The sequence below is a fragment of the Mustela nivalis genome (genome assembly GCF_964662115.1).
Source record: "Mustela nivalis genome assembly, chromosome: 1".
Lineage (NCBI taxonomy): Eukaryota > Metazoa > Chordata > Mammalia > Carnivora > Mustelidae > Mustela > Mustela nivalis.
The window spans coordinates 178,306,410-178,330,005 of record NC_139020.1 but is presented as its reverse complement, the minus strand read 5'-3'; the positions used below and the strand labels follow the sequence as shown (position 1 = coordinate 178,330,005).

General features: G+C 43.3%; 1 protein-coding gene and 1 long non-coding RNA gene across 33 annotated transcripts in view; one reads left to right on the top strand and one right to left on the bottom strand.

Annotated features, from left to right (window-relative positions):
* Positions 1-23,596, bottom strand: part of FOXP1 (forkhead box P1) — a 495,436-nt gene that overhangs the window by 195,137 nt on the left and 276,703 nt on the right. The gene's annotated exons all lie outside the window — the stretch shown is intronic.
* On the top strand, positions 2,347-4,905 carry LOC309849663. The gene is made up of 2 exons (XR_014303822.1): positions 2,347-2,518; positions 4,562-4,905. It is a non-coding gene; the product is annotated as an uncharacterized lncRNA (long non-coding RNA).

The window sequence follows — 23,596 nt, the reverse complement described above, 5'->3', positions numbered from 1 at the left end:
GATGGGCCTGAGAATCAAGGCATTCTTTGAGGAAAGCGCTAAGGCCGGGATATGTTTAAGTTCGCTGTACAAACTAGGAAATCCATGCTGGGGGAAAATACCTCAGGTCTATGCTAAAAATCATGCGAACAGGAGCTCAGGAAAGGCATGTTTCCTATGAGCACTCATTTGCTCCTGGTTCTTTTGTTCCGTTCTCTATTTTCTGGTGGACAGTCACGAAGAGAGACAAAACACACAGCTCCGCAGTCAGACCACCTGGGCTCAATGCCTAGTTGACCACCCACGAGCTGCGTGACCTTGGGCAAGGCAGCTCCCCTCCCTGTGCCTCAGTGCAGCAGCCATCAGATGGAGACGGTAAGAGGCCGTCCCTTCTGGGGTTGTTCTGAAGATCCGCTGAGATGCCTCCTGCAAAGTGTGCTGGCTGGCCTGTCGCTCCCGGGGAACCCTGGCGACCACAGTTCTATTACCAGGAGCAGGCAGATGTACTGTAACAGACGCCAAGGAGTGGGGGGTTTTTGGGGTTTTTGTTGGTTTGCAACAAAATTTCAAAACAGAGATTTTTAATTTGTTTACTTGTGCATAAGTATCATTACACAATCTTTCAAACAAAATGCCTCCTAATATTACTAGAAAAGTTACCGCATGACCCCACGCCTAACCGCAGGACCTTCAGGTGGCTGTTAATCCCTCTCTACAGGTAAGGAACCTGAGATTCAGAGAGCTCACACTGCTGGTATACTGGCCAGAAACAGAGTTGGGAATGAAACTCAGGTTTGCGTCTGTCCAAAGTCTATGTCCTTATCATGACACATACTCTCAAAGACCAGCCCCGGAATAAAAAGGACATACCCCTGGAAATGCACATAAAGTATGCGATGCTTGGGTTCATGCTGAACCACAATCTGACAATGACACTTCCAGTTTAAAGCTAAGAGACATATCATGCAAGTCACATAGCTAATTTTAAATTTTCTAGTAGCCACACTTACAAAAAAAAAAAAAGGTAAGTGAAATGGGTGAAATTTATGTTAAATACATTAGACTTAACCCGTATTTCTAAAATACACTCACTTTCACATGAAATCTACACAGAATGTTCCATGAGATATTCCACATTGTTAAGATATGAAGCATAGTAAGTCTTTAAACTCTGCTGTGTATTTTCCACTTACAGAGCATCTCAGTTCACATCAGCCATTTTCCAAGGGCTCCACAGGAACATGGGACCGGGGGCGTGACCATGCCGGCCGGCACCGTGCTAGCAGCAATTGACCGTAACAGCTCGTGTTAAACACCCTCGAACAAAATCTTTTGTGCCACCTGACGTCTAACCTCTACGTTTTTTACCTGGCAGACCTGTGATATGAGGAGGACTAGGGACATCTGCCTCCCTTTCTCAGGGACCATCTAACACCCACATTCTTAGCCACAAAGACTCAATGATATCCTCACCTCTAATGCAGAATGAACAGAAGTGTAGCCTACACAACGCCATTCATGTGTCCATTCTTTTTTTTTTTTTTAAGATTTTATTTATTTATTTGACAGACAGAGATCACAAGTAGGCAGAGAGGCAGGCAGAGAGAGGGGGAAGCAGGCTCCCCGCTGAGCAGAGAGCCCGACGTGAGGCTCGATCCCAGGACCCTGGGATCATGACCTGAGCCAAAGGCAGAGGCTTTAACCCACTGAGCCACCCAGGCGCCCCTCATGTGTCCATTCTTGAAGTCAGGGAAAACACCACATGAGAAACAGAAGCCAAGAAGATAGGCTAGCCCTGTGGCGCAGGTAACCACAAACCAAATGGATGACTTTTTTTCCCCCTGTGCTTGTGGACAATCAACAAAAATAAGCCCTTATTTGCTAAATAAAAATAGCTTGGCTGTGAGTGTCTTTGGTGAGGCTTGGCTCAGTTGGGGTGCTCGCTGATTCCCTGGCAGACAGCAATCTCTCCTGCAGGATGGACACAGGCCAGAGATGGGCATTTAATTACAAGAGGAATCGGGAGGATTGCAGAACCACTGAGTGACCACTGAGAGCAAAACAGCCAAAGGAAAAAGGGAACCAGCTCCAGGAAAAAAGACGTCTTCAAGAGAGGGCTGAATGCGTATCCTAGGGATCCTGCTTTTCAAGACCGGAAGCAAGGAACAGGCCTCCTTCCTTCCCATTCTCCAACCCTCTCTTCCTTCATTCGCTCAACAACTACTCAGCACCCAGCACCGGGCAGACGCAGAAAGGGAAAGATACTGTCACCAACCTCAGAAGCCCGAGGGCAGGATACCTATCACCATCACCACCCAGTGGGGTCTATGCTTTTGTGAAGAGGCACACTGAGGGGATGAAAACGGAACGGCTTTTTAGGAACAGGAGAACTGAACTGAGCCCGGACAAAAAGAACAAGAAAAGAGGAAGGAAAGAAGAGATGGGTATTGGGGGAAAGAGACCAGCATGTGCAAAGGCATGGCGTCTTCAGGGAGTGGCCGGGAATCTGGTCTTGTCACGGTGGAGTGGAAAATGCAGGGTAAGCTCTTATGTAATGAGCAGAGGCCAAAGCATAACTGGTAATTTAACACCATTCAAAGCAATTTGATTTTAGGGCTTACAGGTTAGTTTAACATCCAGAATTTATGAAATGGGCGAAGGAGAAGGCAAAATCTGTATGAATCTAACATGCTTCTCTACACAGCGAGGAAGGTGGGCCTCCTGGGTGGCTCAGGTCAGCACATCTGGGCAATGAGTGGTCTTGTTGACCACGCTGGGCCAGGGAGAGGTACTGGTCAACCCAGACCAAAAGCAAGGGAACCATCTTGCTCATCATATGAAGAGGGAAAACTCAGCATTAAGATCTAGAAAGAAAAAAAAAAAAAAAACACGACTGTCCAGTTCAGGGTCAGATAGGGAAAGCACAAACAAGCAGGTGGGCGTATCTCTCCAGGGAGCTGAGGGACAAAGGAGAGGATGCCATCTTTGATTCATTAGACCCAGTGGCTTCACGTCTGGATCTGACCTTTGCTATAGACCACCAAGAACAATGTTAGAAAGTGGGCTAAGTAGGTACAGAGTTTCAAACAAGTTTTGGAGTGTTGGATCACAGAGCTGAGAAGGTTGGAGAGAAGATGGAGATAGGCAATAGCCTGACAGAGAAAGGACTTGGAAATTCTGAGTGCCCTAAATTTTGAGTGCCTTTTAAAACAGAGTTTTCTGGGCCCAGGGACAAAATCCTCCCAAAATATTAAAAAGATAAGGCGGTATATAAAAGTTCATCCCTGAAATGGGTGACTTGAAATACAAATAGAAATACTAACCACTCCACTCACCTGTAAACCAAGAAGGTAGAAGTGAGTTTGAATCACTGAATCTGAATACAGTAGTTAAGGGGCAGAGCTGAGAAGAACTTTCTCAGTTACAGAACTTTCTGGACAAATGCCTTTAAGCGATTCATTAAACAGGAGAAGAAATGGCTGCCAGCAGTGCTCAGTGTATTGCCCAGTGTCACAGAGAGAACCAGTAGTGTTATCTTAATAACAGTGTAAATCTTCTGGTATTAAGTTGTTCTTTCACTCCTGCCTTCCACCAAGAGTTCACTGCCACCTGCAAGCTCATTTTGCAGAGGGGGGGTGACAAAGGCATAAAAGCTCCTGTCCTCATGAAGCTTCCATTCAAAAGTGGGCAAGACAAAAAAATGAAAAAGTGGGAAAGAGAGAATCGGGTAACACGTACACAAACAACAGTGGTGAGTGTGGGGCCTGAGCTTGCTGGAAACAAAGGAAAGAGAGCGGTAGAGTAGAGAGTGAATGGGGAGTTCAGGTGAGTCCAGAAGTCCTTGGAACTACTCCCTCTGAGGCACTCACGGTAAGGTGTGGCTGCACACTGCAGACACCACACACGGGGGGGGGGGGGGTGTGTGTGCGTGTGTGTGTGGAGGGTGTGTGTGTGAAAGGGCCCCGGAGGTCTCCGTCAGATAATCAACACATCAACGCACACGCTCCTTTCACTGCCCCCAATTGCACAGACTCCAACCGAGCCGCAGCTATTCATACACAGTGCAAGCAATGGAGAAATAGTCCTTCCATAAGAAAATATATAAACAGTGCAAGAAGAAAACCCAAAAAAACAAAACAAAAAAAATCCTCACAAATATGGAGAACAAATGGCTGGTTGCCAGAGGTTGGGGTTTAGGGGTAAGTGAAATGGGTAAAAGGCATTAACAGGTACAAACTTTCAGTTATAAAATATGTAAGTCCCGTGGATGTAACTGTACAGCACAGTGACTATTGTTAATACGATATTGTGTGGTGGGAAGTTGGTAGGAGTTCTCATCGCAAGAAAAAAACTGTGCAGCTATGCATGGTATTACATACTAACTAGACCTACCTACCCTGGTGATCATTTTGCAACACATACAAATACTCTATCGTGTTTTCCACCTGAAACTGATATAATGTTAGGTATCGTTTATATCTCAAATAAAATTGAAAATGAATAATAGAATACAAGAAGGGTTCTCAGATTAAACACAGGACTGAAAGTTAAAAGTCATCTGACCGCCGGATTTCTCTTTCAGCCCACAGACCACGCTCCAAAGATGGAAATGGTCATCACAAATCCTAACATGTTGAGTCATAAAATGGAGGCTTAAATGTGGAAACGAACATTAACTTCAACTGCTTAAAAAATTTTTTTAGAAGTCTACTGGATGCAGTGAGCCTGGGTGGTACAGTTGGTTAAGCATCCGACTTTTGGTTTCGGCTCAGGTAGTGATCTCATGAGATTGAGCCCACAGTCAGGCTCTGTGCTCAGCAGGGAGTCTTGCTTGAGATTTTCTCTCCCTCTCCCTCTGCCCCTCCCAACTGTGTGCATTGCTCTCTTTCTCTCTAAAATAAATAAATCTCAAAAAAAAAAAAAAAAGTCTACCGGATGCATCACAATTGTCTGCAGAAACTCAAGAGACGTGTGAAGGGTCTCTTTTCTGATCCATGTTTTCAGAAAACTAAAAGGTTGGAGAGAATCCAGAGAAAGGCAAGGATGATGAAGAGGAGGAAAAATGGAATCTCTGAAATAAAGGTTACAAGGGTTGGGATGGTCTAGCCTGAAAAGGAAAAGGCTGCAGGGTGACTTAGTAACTGTCTTCAAGTATATGACAGGATTTTACCAAGGAGATGTCAACAAGTGATCTTTATAAGCAGACAGGACAGAGGACTACAGTCTCAAAGGGCAGCAGGTGAAGAGTGGGCAAGTGAATTCTGGGAACCACAGAAGTGAGTTCTTGACCAGACTGGATCACGCTGACAGACACTATAGAATTCCTTGCCTTGAAGAGCTTTTTACACAAACAGCCCATTCTCCTTGATTATAAATAGCCCTTTTTAGGCACAGTGAGGTGACGCTGAGATGAAGTGAACTTCAGTAATCCCTTCTATGATATTTCAACTTTTGGTTCATAAACTGGAATTAAGGCTTTTCCAATATTCCATTTCCTACCCTGCAGGGTGGGGAGTAAAAACAAAAAACAAAAACAAAAAACAAAAACAAAAACAAACAGAAAAACCCCAGGATCTAGCAAGGTCTCATCCAAGGAGGGTTTACTAATGACATTTTTTTATAATGTAATAAAAAGGATGCCACTTTTCACTTGATTTTTAAAAAATGATGGTAAACATAAGCAAGAGAAAAGAAGCCCCAATTAACATAGTTATGCTTAGAAGGAAAATTAGGCCAGACACAAGAGGCCCCCTCAGGTCCCAATTCTGCTAAATGAGAGAATGAATGTAGAGCTGCCGTGTGCATGTCCTAAGCTTAAGCTGAACTCGGGGATTCTCTTCACTTCCTTCAAGAAGAGGCATTTACAGCAGAAGGCTCAAGAACCAATAAAAAAGGTAATTTCACAATATCGCTGCTGTGTCCCCAATCATCCAAAGGGCCGAAGGCAGCTCTGTTCCCACTACATTGCACTGCGCTTGCCACCCGGCTGGTTTTCAATTGACACTGCCATGGACCGCCCCCCTCCCCCTGGCAAGCTGGGCCTATTGGGGTTTTGTAAAAAATTGCCAGTCCACACCAGGCTGCAAGTCTCTGCTTGGGCTGTGATCAAAAGTAGGGGATGATTTACGCTCCTTGAGGAAAGTGGGCTCAGCCCTGGTTCTAGGCACAGGTGAGGATTCAAAAAGCCAAGTATGATTTAAGGAGGAGGTCAGAAGCTGGGGACTCATTCAGCGACTGAGACTTCTACATCTGTAATTCTTGTAAGTAATACCGACAAGCAAGGTCTGATGGAAAATCAAGTGCTAAACCCCTGTTGGCATTAAGTGAAAATGGGCATTTCCCCCCTCAATTCTACAAAATTTTAGAACCCTACTGCTCCAAATGGTAGCCACTAGCCACAAGTGGCTATTTCAATCTCAATTCATTAAGATTCAGTAAATTTAAAAATCTCCTCCTTCTTTGTGTTAACCATATATCAAAGGCTCGGGTGGCACACAGATTAGTGGCTACTGCACAGGACCACACAGATAAATGAACATTTTCATCTCCATAGAACATTCTGCTGGGTATCTCTGTTCTATGATACTAAAGGCTGAACAACACTTAGGAAGTCAGCTGAAAATTTTATAGATGTGGAAACTAAGGCCCACACTGAGGTGACCTGCCCCAGTAGCCAACAGTCAATGCCTTGAGTATCCCCCATACCAATGCAGCTTGAAACGTAGAGGTCTTAGAGAGGTTATATGTAGTGGTCATGAGCGCCTTGGAAAGACTAGAGAGGGAGCCAATTAACCTGAAGGACTCTGGCAAGAACAGAAGTATGGGGCCCAAAGATCATCCACGGAGAGGACAGAGCAGAAGCAAAGCAAAACAGATGATCATTTTGTGGACTGAAGAGTCAAACATGGCTGACATTTTAGAAAGAAAATGTACAGTAAGAATGGAAGAGGAAACGGGCTTGAGTTTCAAAGCTCCTGTTTCTGTTCTCCATTGCTTTGTAACAAATGGCCCTATAGGAGGCTTGTAAGAACATTTTTTTTTCTAAAATTCTAGGGATTGGCTAGGCTCAGCTGGGTGGTTCTTCTTTAGCTGTGGGTCAATCCTGCAACTGCATTCTGTGGGAATCCTGTGGTCCTCCAAGATGGGGTGTCTCTGTTCTTTTCTCTGTGTGTGTATCTCCCCATCCCAAATGCAGCCTCCCACTGCCCAGAAGTCAAGGCTCAGCTTCCCTGCATGGCCAGTGTGGGCCAGGAGAACTATGGAGAAAGCTGCCAAGCCTGGAATGGGCTGATGGACCTTCTGCTGCATTCTAGGACCTAAGGCAAGTGAGCGGGCTGCCCAAAGTCTGCGTGGGCGGGGACACAGGCTCAAGCTCCAGAAAAAAGGAAGTGGCGAAGAACCTGTGGTCATTCTCCATCTCTCACATTCCTGCCCATACCCAGCTAAGGAATACTACGGAATTTAGCAGGAAATAGGAAACAAGAGAATAGAGTGATCAGAATTGTGTCCGAGGGAGGAAAAAAAAATAACAGTGGGGACAAGTGGAATACACGAGGCAACCATCTCCAGTTTGGAGGGCTTATCACTGAAAGCACTGGTCGGAAACAGACAACGTTTCAGGTAGAAATGGTGCATTATTCACGCAGATGGGGAAAGCTTGCTAAGTAAAGGTAAGTTTTAGTTCTGGACCAATTTAGAAAAACCCCTGCCTGCAGTTTACGTTCAGATTCAAAAAGAGTAATGACAGCCACAGGCCCATCCAAATAGATGCCAAACATGCAGTCAAATGTACCTTAAGTGCTTTTTAACCTGGTTTCAATCATCACTTACAATTTTTAAAATTCTGCTGAACAGGTAGCTCCCCTGAATTAGAAAGTTAAACAACATTTACCATTAGCAAGCCATTATTTGGAAAGCTGAAACTGTATTCTAAATTACAGGGTATAAGAGATACTTAGCTAACTGAAACCTGGCCAAAATAGTAGGACAAATGTAACTAAATACTAGCTTGGAATTCTAATTAACCACTGCTTCCCACAGTCTTTGTTTTTACATCTCTTTCAAAATAGGCATTATCAATACGATCCTTTCAAAAGGTCTAGTCTAACTGAAGGAAGAAGCAGAAGCTTTAAGATGTCTAACATTAAGACAGCTGAGATTTGGGGAAGAAATGTCCACTCTACCTTGCCATCTCCTGAGTTCCTAGCACGTGCCGAGTGCTGGAGGCAAAGCGGAGCACACGACAGGGTCCTCATCTCGCTGAAACAGATGCTCAGAGGCAAAAGTCGAATTACAAGCAAATCCATCTAGGCTAATTTCAGCTAATGAAACATGTTCCATCAAATCAAAAGGGGGAGGCTGAGATGATGATGTGGACATGTAGGAACTATTTTAGACAGAAGAGTCACCCCTAAACTGTCCCAACAGAAATTGAAGGGACACGCATTCTTGGCACCTGCAAGTTTTACCTGATCCGTTAGCTTCTAGATTCCCTTCCTCTTGGAGGTCCCTTTTGAGTGTTGTGAAAAGGTCATTTTAAAGTTTGGAAGCAATGGGACAGGGGGGAGTGAGACAAGAGCATACGCAGCGGTTTTGGAAGCTCAGAAACTAAGTATTTTTCTAAGCCATCCACTGCTACTTAACAATAGATGGCAATGGACATAAAAAGCTTCCCGGAGAATACAGTGTCCCCCTTCCCTACATTTGCTAATTAATTAGATGAATGAGGTAGGAGACCTTGTCTACTAATAACCTAGCTCCAGGATACTTCCGTTTAAGGGTGGATCCCTCCGTTTTTATTTTTCACACTTGATAAAATCTTCCTGGTGGTGTTTATCACTCTAGTTCCCACTGCCAAGCACTGCCAGCACGTTAGAAAATCTATCGATGCCACAGAAACAAGTTTAAAAAAGGGGGGGTGGGTAGCCTACCTAGTTGTGTTCTCTATACTCTTACACACAAGCAAACAGAAACTGAGAAGAAACAGTTTCTGGGTTAGAGAACTCTGAATGTATATAATATTGGCCTTCATAAAAACAATGTCCATGAATAACAGTTAAATTAGTAGACTGCTTCCAGGGTCTTTTTTTTTTTTTTTTTTTTTTCCAGGCACACCCACGGTATGTCTTTAACAGATCCTGGGTACTTCAATGAAAAACTGAGGTGCCAGTGATTTGCAGGCTAAATTAATGTTAAATACTTCAAAGAACTGGACAAATAGGTCGGCAGCAAAAATTTTATGAGTTCACTTCCTTCAAGGGAACTTGGAGAGCGGGCTTTTATTGCTGTGAATTCTAGTCACCCCTTGTACCCCTCAGCATCTGTTTGAAATACGGAGTAGACAATTGCTTTTTTGGCTGTGACTCAGGTGGTTGAAACACAGGACAAACAGACTACTGTATATAAGCTTTCCTCCAGCAATGAAAATTTTTATTAACTCTCCTGCATAGCAAACGTGGCGGCCGCTTAGTGCCCAATCTCCACAGCATTATCGAGGAATCTGACTATTTACAAATACTGGTGGCCGAACAAGGGGTGACCATGTTCAAACGTGTCTACTCTCTGTTTCCTCGCATTTCAGGAGAGGCAGGGGAAAACAACACCACCAGCAAAATCTTGCGTCTGTTCAGTTTATCATTCCGATGTGTAAAATTCCAAGTTAAATACTAAATATGAGCTTTCTACATAAATATGTCAGTCTTGCTGCAGAGACCAGCCAAAACAAACAAGTCCCACGGTGTGAGGCCGCAGAATTTTCATAGAAGCCATGCACTTGCCCGTTTTTAATCAGTTTTTCAAATTTTCTCCCAAGACAACAGAAATGTTAGAAAGCAATCCACAGACAGGAGTGAGAAAGAGCTCTCTCCTCCTCACCATGGCGACTGGGGGAGGATCAAGGGCCGAATGCCTGCCCGGCCAAACAGGAGTCTGTCTGTAAAACTCTGCACGGAAGAGAGCTGAATCCCAGCCCCTCAGCCCCAGCCCCCAAATGAAGAAACATATAGGCTGAGGCTAGAAATATGCAGGGATGTATCCCAAACGGAGCGAGCCGGATTTAAACGGTGGAAGGGTAGTGGACTCCGGAGCAGGGGAAAAAAAAAAAAAAAAAAAAAACACTTTGCTAGAAACGGCGCGTGTTACTAGACCAGAAGCTGCCTAATGCCCATCTCCAAAGACTAACCCACTTTATATAGAAAGTCTATTCACAAACTGGGAAATCGCTGTCATCAAAATCTTTTGGCCAAGACTACTTTGCGAGAGCGGACGTACTTTTTTAGAGACCTGTTCTGTGTTTCCTGCTAGCAGATCTACTGCCCCTTTCTTTCTCTGAGTACAGCTTACTTTCTCCCTTCACTTGAAAACTCAGATACGCTTCATCTTAAAACAAACACCAAACTGCCTTTGAACTTCAAATGCACGCCCCTTACCCAGCCTGGCCCATTACACTTGAAATTATTTGCTTCCAAAATTATAAAGTAAAGGAAAAAGTAAGTGGTTGAGATGATTAGGGTAACAACTGTTTTTCTTCCTTAAACCAATTTACATAGCCTTTTCCCTAGCTGTCCCAAAATGCAGATTCTTCAAGGAATATTTCAGGCATTTAAACGGAAAGTGAACTCCCATGAATTTTGGCAAAAATAATGGAAACAAGGACTGAAACAAAAATATCCAATAAAACACTTTCTCTTTCCTGAAAGAGATGGAAAGGAAATAAAACACACCCTGAAAAGAAAATGATTTTATAAAACGTTACTAGGAATAGCTTTCACCAAATTCAAAGGGAGCGCCACTCTTTTTTGTGTGTGTGAAAAAAATCAAAACCTGTTTCCCAGAATGACTTTTCTAAAATCATCAGCACCTCACAAATTTTTTTTTGTTTCAAGGACATTAAACTCAATTAAAGCCCTCTTTAATAGTCAAAAAATTAAGAAAGAGGCCAATTCTGCCAAAAGACCTTTTTCATCATTTCAAATTAAGAAAACAAAAAACTAAGTCACAGAAGACTAACCAGGCATGTCAAAAGTGGTCAATTTTTTCTCTTAAGTATAAGGACTGTTTTAACTATACAAAAATCTCTATTGATGGAACTGGTGTACACCCTCCTTGGGAGAAATTTCTTCAGACACAGAAGCTTCCTGACTTCGTGACAGGTTCTTACGCCCACCTTGCTGTTCACAAGCCATGTGCTCCAGAGGGGTAAACTCTGGCAGAGGAAGAGGGGACATACTGATTCCAGCCAAACAAAATAGGAAAGAAAAAATAAACAAAAACCAAAAGCAGCTCGGCCAGAGCGTCTACACAGCACCCACCTCAGGCATGTGAGACAACCAGCAGGCCACACAGGAAGTCCTGAGCCACCTGCGTGGTCTCTGGTGGGCACCAAGGTGCCCTCAGTCCCTGGCCTGGGGGACCAGCTGTCGACAATTTGCATTTTCTAGGTATGGAGTGAGAAGCAGCATTGTCTTCAGGGAACTGTGTGGGGCTGGGAGCAGAGATACCCTAATCGAGCAGCCCATGCCAGTCTCTCACGGAACAGCATGAAAATCCAGGACAACAGACCACTTGGCTTGACTGACTTACACAATTAAGTTCCCCGAAAGGAGGACTCTGAGTTAGGACACTCCCTGCAGTCCAGAGACCCATAAAATCCCAGAAGTATTCATTTGAAAAACCTTTAGAAAGAGAGGCCAGCACTCAGTTCCTCCTTCACTCGCCTCAGTGCCACGTGGTCCCTAGTGTGCGGAGGGCAGTCTTCCGGGTCCCGGAGGGCACCGACACCAGAATCAAAGACAGCCCTTGCCTTCAAGAAACTTCAAGTTTTACAGGAGGGTAAGACAAGCACACAAGAGACAGAGTGACAAGTGCTGGGTGGGGCCGGGGGTGGAGGGACGCGGGCATCAAGGCACCATGAATCACGCATGCCACCTGGTGACATGTGTGATCGCCCCATCCCCCACAGACCCGCACAGTTGCGTTCTTTAAACTTTTCTTGAACCCTGTGCAATTAAACAAATTTGGCAACCCATGCTAATTTTGAAAGGCATTCCCTGGGAATTTAGTAAAAGTTTAAACAACTTGTTTACATGTGTTTGGCCCATCTGTTTAAACAAAAAGTTTATTTTAAGAGGAGCAAATCTTGGGTGCAAGCTCCTTTTGTGCTTGAGACCACTAGTGACCTCTTATCCAGCTCCGCTTCCCTAATCTGCATTCTCAATCTCTTCTGTAAACAAAACTCGAATAACAACGTTTTATGATAAATGTTGTACACCTCTAAGATGACAGCTGCAAAATAAACTCGACTTTTATAACCAGGAAGCGTTCTAAACATACAAAAAATGCTCTTTTTTTTTTTTTAACACAGTTCCCTTCTAAGAAACCACACACAAAGAATTTTTTGTGCGTTTGCGTGCGAATGTGTGTACGTGTGCGTCTCTCTCTCTCTCTCTATTCCCAGTGATCACTCTGAAATGTGTGCATTCCCATCCTGACCCAGTGTTTTCCAGCCCCATGATGCCCTCACTTTTGATTGTGGAGATGATGTTGAAGTGCACAGAGTATTTACTGATCCGGTTATCTTGTTCTGTGACAGGCAGAATCAATCAATCAAGGGGCCGCCTCTGCACTTACATATTCCAGGCACATCTCCACACTTCAGGATACGAGATCACAGTGTTATCCAGCCAAATTTGATCAACAAATGCAGTTCCCCTGTGCCACAGCAATCTCCGATGAAGATGTTATTATGTGGAACTGAGCAAAGTGATAAAGACAGTAGAGCGGGGCTCAGAGAAGCCCGGCTGGACCTTACTGACAGCTTTTATATAGTGAGGCGGCAATGTCCCCTTCTTCCAGGATTATAAAAGTTTCCTCGATTTGAAGAAAATCACGCTGTCCATCCACGGGTGACCCCCCCCCAACACTGCATTTCCCCATCTCAAACTAAAAATCCTCAAGGAGGAAGCAATGTATATTTCGTGAAACACTGCAGGCAGAATCTTTTAATAAAGAGGATGATATTTAAAGCACAGAGAACATTCATGTGAATTTGCACAGAGCTCTTGCGATTGTTGCTGTGACTGTTAATTGGTGTGAGCTAAAACAAAAACATGCTTTCATAATGTAATCGGGTGTTATAAATAATTCAATTAATACCACACCTAGGACATTCCGTGTAAGGAGGTGTCGATACTTTGAGTGGATTTTAAAAAAAAAAGTCTGAAAGAATCTCTTATTGTGCCAATAGCTCTCACTTCACTATTGCCCTGCAGTTATTTTACATTATTTAATCCCAAATCCCATCTTTTGGATTCTACCTTCCTCTTGCATTTTAAATCTTTAATGGAAGCCTTTGGCGGTCCATGGGTACAATGATTAGATATCTGCAGAGAGAAATTGAAAAATTAATCATCGTTTCCATTTTATATTTTTGTACTACACCAAAAATTACTTACTTGTAGAGCTAACTTCTACACTCTTGCAATATGTTCCTTAACATTGCAAATGTGGAGAATGATTTCAGATAAAGCATGTCCAAACTGAGCCAGTAAACAGCCTTAAGTTATTCTTTGAGATTTGTATTCTGGGTTTTCGTCCAAATTTCATTTCGATTCATTTTAATTAAAATACATTTATTGGTAGAGGTTAGGTTACATGCGGCCTAAAACCAGGGCAAGAGTACTCAGGCTAATCATGGAATGATGTTAAGATTGTTTATTGCCCTTTTATGAATTTTCCTACTTAAATTACAGCATTTCACAACTCTATGCAAAATGTGAAATGCTATCCACATGCAGTATATTATAGAAACTGATACATGCATTAATCTAACCTCCCCCCTCCCCTAAACATCTCCTTAACCACAGGAACAAGAAGGGGGGGGGAACAAAAACAAAACAAAAAACAAAACCAAAAAACCCAAAAAACCACCTACAGTCAGCTATCACATCACGAGTACCATCACACTGCTAAACCTATTAACTTTGTTTTCTTTTTTTCACTATTATTAAACTGGAAAGAAAAATTCAACTGGAAAATTGTGCCTTTTCGGTTCCCTTGTCATCATGTAATAAGTATGAGAAATATATGTGCGATGGCCAAATGGCCGGTAGACAAAACACCCACTCTAAGTGACGTACTGTTTTCCATACCACTCAGACAAAATCAAAACAACAGAACTGCTGCAAACAAAAACAAAATAACATTTCCCATCAGCATTCCAGACAGAGAAAATTTACAGGAAAAGAAGCTGGGAAAAGAACCAGAATGAAATAACTTGCTCATACCTCCACTCTCGGTAGAGCTATTTCTTCAGACAAACAGCACTTACTTTAACACTGAAATGTTTAACAATTGATAAAATGTTTGCCAGGGTTAGAAGACTTTTTCTTTTTCTTTTTCGGGCAAACATTTGCACTGTTTAAAGTGATGAAGTGTGTCTACAGAACCGAGGGGGCTACTTTTTTTTTTTTTTTTTTTTTAACAGGGGGAGACTAATGCTAAGGAAAAAAAAAAAAAACCACTAAAAACTTAGGTTGTAGAAACATCCAGAGGCAAGTGTGTCATTTAGTTGGTTCTCCTTTCACTGAGAAATACAGAAGTGTTTCCTGGTCCAGCTAAGCCCGCCTGGGAGGAGGATGTAAAACTCCCTTGAAAAAGTGAAGACGATCTCCTTTTATAGCTGAGTCACATGTGTGTGACTTGATTAAAGGTGCTGGCTCCCTGGAAGTCATGGGATCAGGGCTGCGCCTGGAAACCGGCTCATAAACTGAGGCACGGCGGTGACTACCAACAGCTGTATTTGAGGATCCCATTGAGTGAGTGAGTGTGCAGTGTCTCTATCACGGGGGATTCTTGTCAGCTGCTCTCTCGCTAACACAATTCCTGTGTTTTGCCCAGCAGTAAATGGACGCCTCTGCCCCAGCGTCGTCTAAACAACTCCGTTAACATTTGCCCCCGAGCGTCTCTCTCTTTGTCCAGTCCCTGTCTTCTAACAGATGTCATCCAAGCCTAATCAAGCATAAAATGGTCATAAATATTTCTTTCTGGTAGATTTCACATTCGCATTTCATGCAGGGACATGATATTTTTCTGCTACCTCCAGGGAGAGCCTAATGTAAAAACCAGTTACTTACATTCTAGCCTCATGTTCCTTTAGTAAAATGCAGAACATGTTCTCAGTTCAAAGACATAAAAAGGCGTAAGACTTTATCTTCGGTCTTTTGTTTAACTGCACCTTTTTTCTTCTCTCCCCCACAAAATGCATCTTCATTTTGAAGTTTACACTTATGCATTACAAATGTTCCTTTGTGCGTGGGAAAATATAAAACAAGATCTAAAATGAGACCATGTCTACCATATTTCAATAACTTCAGGTTTTCAACATTAGACTCCTTAATTACTGGCAGAAAGAGATTTTTTGCTCAGATACCTAATTCAAATAACAAGCTATTTAGAAAGTAGATGAGATAAGAGGAGGGCTCTCCTATTTTCGTTCGTTTTATGCACAATTTTGCAACCTTCTTCATCAAATTTAGTTAAAACAATGGGATGAATCCAACGTACAAATTTAAGGTTCATGCCAATTTGCCAGTTGAAAAAGGCAAAGATAATCACGAGATAGGCCCCGTCTCCGACACTTAAAACTTTGATCAAGCAGGGGAACCTACTCCAGATAATTAAGCTGCCTCCTTAATGAGGGAAGAATTGGTAATCAGCACAATCATATTTGTCTTCAGCAAACTTAGTAAATAATGAGTCTTCATCTAAAATAAAACTATCCTAATAATACTTTTGAGGCCATATGTCTGTGTTTCTCTTCCCCATCCCTTTTGTCAAAACAGCAACCTTATTCTGTTATTTAAAGGACGCCACAAAACACATAGCAATATAGATCACAACAATGACACTCCCCCCCTACCCTTCCCTTTGCTGAGCCTAATATTTGATTACTGCTAGTCAAATCAAGCTTTCAGGCAAATAATCTCCATTTTTAAAGTTAATGAGATATGGTCATGTCGACAACAGCTTGCAGAAACTTTTAATTTTAATTCCTGCAGGCTGTGCTGGCCTCTTTTACAGCAACTACTGTATGAATGAGTCAAATTTGCCAACATGGCTTATGTAGACAAGTGCACACTAATTAAAAATACCCACTGGTATCATAATTTAAATACCATGAAAATAAACTGTGAAAGTCGCTCGGATCCAGGCTCATGGTTGCCTTAGACCGCGTTTCCTCTGACTATAGGATGTTTTATTGCTGGCGTGTTCTTAGCTGAAAACCATTCTGCATCTTTGAGGAATTTGGGACTTTGATGTAATTATACAATTTGTGTTAATATTTGTTTCACATAAGCTGTTAAGCAGGCCTCCCGGAACGACCACTAATTGAGAAAACCATATTGCTGAGGCAAGCGACAAATTTATCCTCTCGATGCGGGGTCCATCGACAACTTCTCCTGGGCCCATGGGGACTCCTCTTCCCTCTCTAAGCTCAGGCCACGATGAAACACAAGTAAAAACCTCGTTCTGTCCTTCTTTCTCTTCTTTGATTCCTTTGAAGTTTTCACTCTTCTTAATATTTGGATTTTAAGTGCCTTCCTCCCGAACAAGGCAGGTAGGACAGGCTTCTTTCCCTCCATCTAATCCCTAAATGCTGGTATAATTTCATCCACCAATCCATCCATGCATCCATACACACACACACACACACACACACACACACACACACACACACGTTACTTTTAAAATTTAGATGATTTTTTTTTCCAAGAGAATCCCAAGTCCGCCTTTGCTGGGATAAAAGCACATTTCACCCAGGGTAAAGTCTTGGCACCTCAAGGGTTAAACTATTTGAGGGGTTAAATATGCAATTACCTCTGACTAAAACCGGAGAGACATATAGATAAATAGAAGAAATGAAGTCCCCAGGTTCCCTTCAGAAGCCTTCATGGCATTACCAGCAGACAGAAACTCTTTAAGTACCATTTTCAGATGTTAAATCATGGTTCGCGCGGCACACATTCTCACTCCTCCTGGGGGAGCGACATCTGAAGAGAGCGTGCTCACAAATGCAACGCTGTAAACAGGCGTTTCTCCTCTTGTCATGAGTACCTTTGTATCCCCGCTCCCGGCTCTGTCAGCCGGGCCTTCGCTCTGCTTTCAAGTTAAAGGACTGAATGAACGGCATCGTCTATTACCCAGAGTGTGCGTGGAGATTATAAATAAGAAATAGAAGTGACTTTCAGTACACCGCTTTTGCATTAGCAAGTTGCCTTCTCTCTTCCCTCCTCCTGTCCTTCATACCTGACAACCAACCATCTATTGGAAACCTGCATTTCGGGGTTTCATTCAGCGGGTGACCCAGCCTGGACAATGTGCTCGCGGAGAGGTGGAAAGTTGTCCTGGCACGCACAGGGCTGGGGTCTGGGCCACCGCTCCGAAGCCCCCCTTCTCCCCTTCTTAACCCTGATCTCACAGATGTCCTTCAGGACGAGGGGCTGGTGATAAAACTGGCTCTTCATTTACATTTTTCTGTTGACAAACAGAGTCCATGAATATTAATTATTCTGAAGTTTATTTGCAGAAAAGGCACTTTCTAATCCTTATCAATTATTTATTGAAAATCTCCCCCACCTAATAATCTCATTAACATTATTATACTAAGGCCAACAGCAAATATTCCTTTGATAAGTAACAACCCAACCCGTTATTCTTCCTGCCAACTCTCCTGTAGCCTCCTCTGCTTAATCATGGACAACCCGGGCTTTGTTTTCGGGAAGCTCTACCTTAGTCCTCCATTTTTTTTTTTTTTTTAAATAGAAGAAAACTCACATACAGGGCCTTTTGTTTAAAAACTGAAAGTTTCTGATACATGAGGAAAAAAAATTAAAATTAAACAGTGGGAAAATACACATATGCCTGCTTTTTAAATCCCCTTGGGTTACGTGTAGAAATACTAAATGGAAAACCCCAGGGCCCCACACCCCACAGTCAGGGAGCATGAGTGCCCCAAGGGAACGCATGATGTCTGGGAACACGTGAGGGTCTACAAGAACATAATGCAAATGAAAACCACATCTCAATAATGGAGACACCTTCCACTTACATAATGTTTCGCTGCTTACAAAGCATTCTGACCTTTCATACCTCATTTACTTCCCCTAACGCCCTTCTCAGGTAGGCAGGACAGTCATTATTAACTTGATCTTACCCATAAACAAACCAAGAGTAGGGGACTGCCTGAGGTCACAGAGCTACCAGATTCCAGGGCATGGAGAACCATCTACAAGTTTTGCACCCCAAAGCATTCACTGATTTTATTTTCAAACCCAGGGTTTCCTCTAACTTTCTTCTTCCTTTTTGACTCACTGTTGGCGTTTTAAAAGACATGCCTGCTTGCAATTTCATGTTTTAACGATCCGGAGTGCCTACTGGCCATTGTTAGGGACTGCACTTGCCCAAAATCACCAAAGCACTGAATATGTAAAACAGAGCCTAATTTCTAATTTAATCAGAAATTAATGAGAAAAGAAACAGCATGCAATTTTAGAAGCAGAAGGAACCTTTGAAATGAACTGGTTTCCAGAGGCTCAGAGAGGCAGGGACTTGCTGCAAATCACAGCAAGACTCCAACCCAGCCTGGCTGGTAACCTGCCCTGGTGTTCGAGGGTCTCATCTGCAGAGCCCCTGCATTCTCCGAACTTGAGAGGTCATTCCTTTCCTTCTTTTGATCCAGAGGTCAGCCTTTTTTTTTTTTTTTTTTTTTTCCTACCATGGAAGGAGTTTCTCCTCCTTTGCCTAAGAACATGAGTCACTGTCCCTAAAGACTTCCCCAAATTTAACATGGTTTTACAGGAATAATCAGCCAGGAAGGCACTTCAACTTCACCCTCTCAACCCCAAAGTCTCCATCCTGCCTTTTCTTCACCCCCAGCACCCACCCAACTGACTTATTTAACACTGAAGATCTTTTGACACAACACACCAGCTATTATCCTATGAGTACATTCTACCCAGGAGATAGACAAAGCCTGACTCCACATCAAGATGCTACCCGGTCCAGGTGGAAGATCACCGAAAGGCAAGGTGACCGTGGGATGCAGGTGCTAGCAGGCCAGTTCATGATGATGAGGAACGTCTAGGAAGGATTTACAGAGTTTACCTCTGGCAAGCCTCGTAACAATGAGATGCGAAGATAAAGTCTGAAGTCACCTTATGAGGGACTGTGGCCGTATTTTGGGAAGCCTCAACTTCTTTCCTAACAGCATTTGAGAAAATGCGGGCTCCCGGGATAACCAAAGTAAATGAGGCTTTAAGGAATGGGAATTGGGAAACAAATCATGGTAGGAAGGATGAAACCATTTTTTTTTTCTTCTTAAAAAGGAAGTGAAAAAAAACAGTGATCATTCTTAAGGCATGGTATGACGACCAGAGGAACTTTACCACCTGCTACACAGAATAATTTCCCTGGGCCATCATCTCTGCATCTTCTCTGGGCCAGCAAACTACTGCCAGTGGTCCAAATCCAGCCCACTACCTGTTTCTGTAAATAAAGTTTTATTGGAACACAGCCACGTCCATTTACGTATTATCTACAGCTGCTTTAATGGAGAGCATGTGTGACAGAGACAGCCTCCAAAGCCAACAAAATTTAACACTGCAAGTAAATCTAAATGTAAAATTGGCCAATCCCTGCTGCAAAAGGAAAACAGTGAAGAACAATAACCACTTCCCAATAATCACTAACAAAACTTGAAAATGGATGTACAGGCAGGCACACGAACCACACATGCACGCGCGCGCGTACAGTCACCCACCAAGCTGTACTCTATGAGTGGAACATGGCTCTTGATGATATTGGGAACCATGGGAATGAAGTCTCTGATTTCATCCATCCTGACAGATCACGGAAGGGCTCACGTCATACTACACAAGACTTTCTAAACACATCGGGGGCGTCCATGCAAAAGCAAATCAAAGGACAAAGCCTTTATTTTGTCTGAGCTTAGTTTCTTCATCCATAAAATGTGAGGCTGGATTCATCTAAGGAATTTTAAAAATTCTAGGACTATAGAGAGAAAGAAAAAAGAAAAGTGAACACACACTCTAGATTTGGGGTAAGGAGTGGAGGGAGAAGGAGAATGGAGGACACGGGAGTGAGAACAGGCACAATCAGGAGAGAACAGGGAAGTCCGTGCTGAGGGATGACGTGAAGTCACTTCCATCATTCCTACGGGAGGGAGAGATTCAGAAAGAGTTTAGCACCTACAGGGAGCGGTAGATGGAATGCTCTACTTAACACATTACAATGAGTTAACAGAGAGATCAAGGTTCTAGGAATCCTTCCAGAGAAGAGGTGAGGAGGAGTCTCCACGAGGAAACTGGGCAAAATGGGTCCCACTCCAGACTTACAAATAGTTTGAGGAGCAAACACCTGAGCCACCTGGAAATAGGCATAAACTTCTGCTCCTCGTACTGGGAAGGGATAGAGCCCAGTGTTCTTCCCCAGCCCATGTGTTTTTCTTGCAATGACAGCACAGACGTGGCCAGGGTGACACCTTTGAAGAACTGAGTCCCCTTCCCTCTCAAACCCTTTGGCAACCCCAAAGTGGGAGAGTTTCAAATTATGACTTTCCTTTCAATAAAACTGCTTCAGCCCACTCTACCGTTCTTGCCAAAAGCAGCCTGTTTTTAAAGGTGACAGAGACAGAAAGACAGACGAAGAAGGATCCACGGTGGCCTGGCATCTGGGCTTTTGTATGGATTCAGAACAGTGACCAACAAGCAAGTTAGCTGATTTAATAATGTTTGTTAAAGCGAGGACTGGGCATTATCAGCCGTCCTCCCAAAATAAGCCACACAAGTTACGACGATTTCCCAAACTGGAAACAAACATATGCTTTGCTGCTGGGGAAATGTACATAGTTTGACTTGTAGGATATGAATCTTTAAAACTCCTACCATAAGTCCTATCACACATCCTTCGTGAGTACTATCTTTTATTTATTGGGCTAAGCGATTGTTCCTTGTTGACTGGAGTGGTGCTGGATGTGAGCAAAGCAGGTGAGCCATGGAAACATGAACACAAAATACCATTCGGGGAGCAGAGGACATTTTGTCAACAGAGCTAATCACTCTTGAAGCAAAATAATCCACTCTTTTAGATATTAAAACAACGAAAACAACTGTGGTGACTTCAAAAGGACTACCTCATTCATCAGTGAAGCTAAGTGAATAATTTCCTCAAGAAACACAAGGTACCAGAAATATTTTATCCAAATACATTTTTGTAAGTTGGGAAAAGGGTTGAGCCTGTCATGTAATACTAAGAAAACACAGAAGGTATTTCCCCCAGCTCGTCAGCCTGTGACAGCTGTTTGGGGCACCTGGAGAAAGTTTGCAAGTTTTCGGTCTTCCGGCCGCATGTACCCAAACACAAGAGCCATAAAGAGAAAACTTGTCCGACCCAAAATGGCTGCTTTTAGGTTGTCCATAAAACACTGACGGCAGCCATCACAGCTTGCAGTGGACTGTACGCAGACTTATTAATAAACCTAGACTTCCCAGGTCTTAAAAGCCAATACTTCCATGCCTCATGAAGGAGACAGAGATCTGAGACACAGTCCACGTCAGAGGCAGGGTTCAGATGTGCCGGAACCCCACACGTCGGCTACATTGTCCGCCGCACCCCCATAAACCTCCCCACAAGCATGGCCAAAGTCTGTTGTTTCTGGTGGGACCCCAGAGGCTTTCCAATCAGTGTGTTTCAGAAACAGAAGGAAAGATGTTAACCTCTGCCTGCGCGTGCCAGGCTTGGGTTGGCTCGTGAGAAGGATGCAGGCAACAGGAGGCAGGACCCTCCTTCAGAAACGAAGAAACAAATGTGAGCATCAGGGCACGGCTGCTTCCGGGGAGGAGGGGGGCACCCGAAGAAAGGAAGAAGGGCTCCCTGCGAAAACGGGAGAGGGCGAGGGCGGAAACGCTCTATCTAGAGGAATATGCGGCATGTTCTTACCGGACTCAGCAAGAAAAGATGGGTTGAAAGGAGAGAGAGACCTGAGCGAGATAGCATTTGAGGGTGTTCCCCGTAGGGAAAGGAAGCCAAGGAAAATGGGAGAGATCCGGGTAGCAGGACCCGATTTCCCAGCACAACGAACACAAGGGAAGAAGCTGGAAGGCGAGGATGAGCAGCTCAGGTGGTGGGACCGGGCAGAGGGGGCTTCGAAGCTGGGTTTGTCCAGAAGCTGCATGAATGTGGGCAGCCAAGGAGGTCTCTCTCTGGGAGGGGGAGGAATTTGAAGAGTACTTAGCTCACAGTACTAAGTACTTTGTGCATACGAGAACAAATTGTGCTAATACAGTATGAAGTCCCAAGCTGGAGGAAAGGAACTTCAAGAGCTTTCAAGTTCTGCTATGGATATTCCCACTACTTCTCCTGCCATTACTATTCCTGCTGTGAGTACACTCGACTCTCGCACAGCACAGGTTTGAACTGCGCTCGTCTACTTTTACACTGGACTTTCTCCCCAATATAATACAGTAAAGTCCTGTACATGTATTTTCTCTTCCTCGTCATTTTCTTTTTTTTTTTTTTTAAAGATTTTATTTATTTTATTTGACAGACAGAGATCACAAGTAGGCAGAGAGGCAGGCAGAGAGAGAGGAAGGGAAACAGGCTCCCTGCTGAGCAGAGAGCCCGATGCGGGCCTCGATCCCAGGACCCTGAGATCATGACCTGAGCCGAAGGCAGCGGCTTAACCCACTGAGCCACCCAGGCGCCCCCCTCGTCATTTTCTTAATAACGTTTTCTCTTCTCTAGCTAACTTTACTGTGAGAATTCAGTATGTGATTCATATAACATGTAAGATATGTGTTAACCCACGACTTATGTTACTGGTAACGTTTCTGGTCAATAGTTGGCTATAAAGTAGCTAAGTTTTGGTGGGCAAAGTCAAAAGTTCTACACAAATTTGTAACTCTGCAAGGGCTGGGCGCCCCAATCCCCACGGTATTTAAGGATCAAGTATAATTTCAAACCAAGAAAAATGTGTGACCATAGGGATGTTGAGGATTTTTGATAAAAAGAAGAAATGCATTTATTTATTGAAAATGGGTGAGCTATCATCATACCATGTTGAAAATTTCCTCCTAAAAATAATTTTTAAGCATTGTGCCCAAATCCTGAATTAGCTGGCAAATCTGGGAGAAGGTGAAGGGGGGTGGTTAGGAAAATAGCATTAATTAGACCATAAACTCTGAAATGTGAAACTAAGAACATGAATTTTCCCCTAAAGCCATAAACACTAAATATAAAATTAAGATGAAAAAGTGAACCATCACATATGAAACCGAGCCCTAACAATTCCCACTGATAACATTACTGCTAGCTATTTCTTTTAACTATAAAGTTCCACAGTGGGTATGGGAATATGTAAAAATGTGAAGGAATGACTTAAACCAAAAAAAAAAAAAAAAAAAAAAAAAGAGAGAGAGAGAGAGAGAGAAGAAAAAGGAGAAAAAGGAAAAAAAAAATAGCGAAAGGTGAGTGGGTCATCAAATGTCCACAGTTGGCACCTCTGTAAACAGAGACTGTGGGTAGTGTAGTTTCTTCTTCTTTC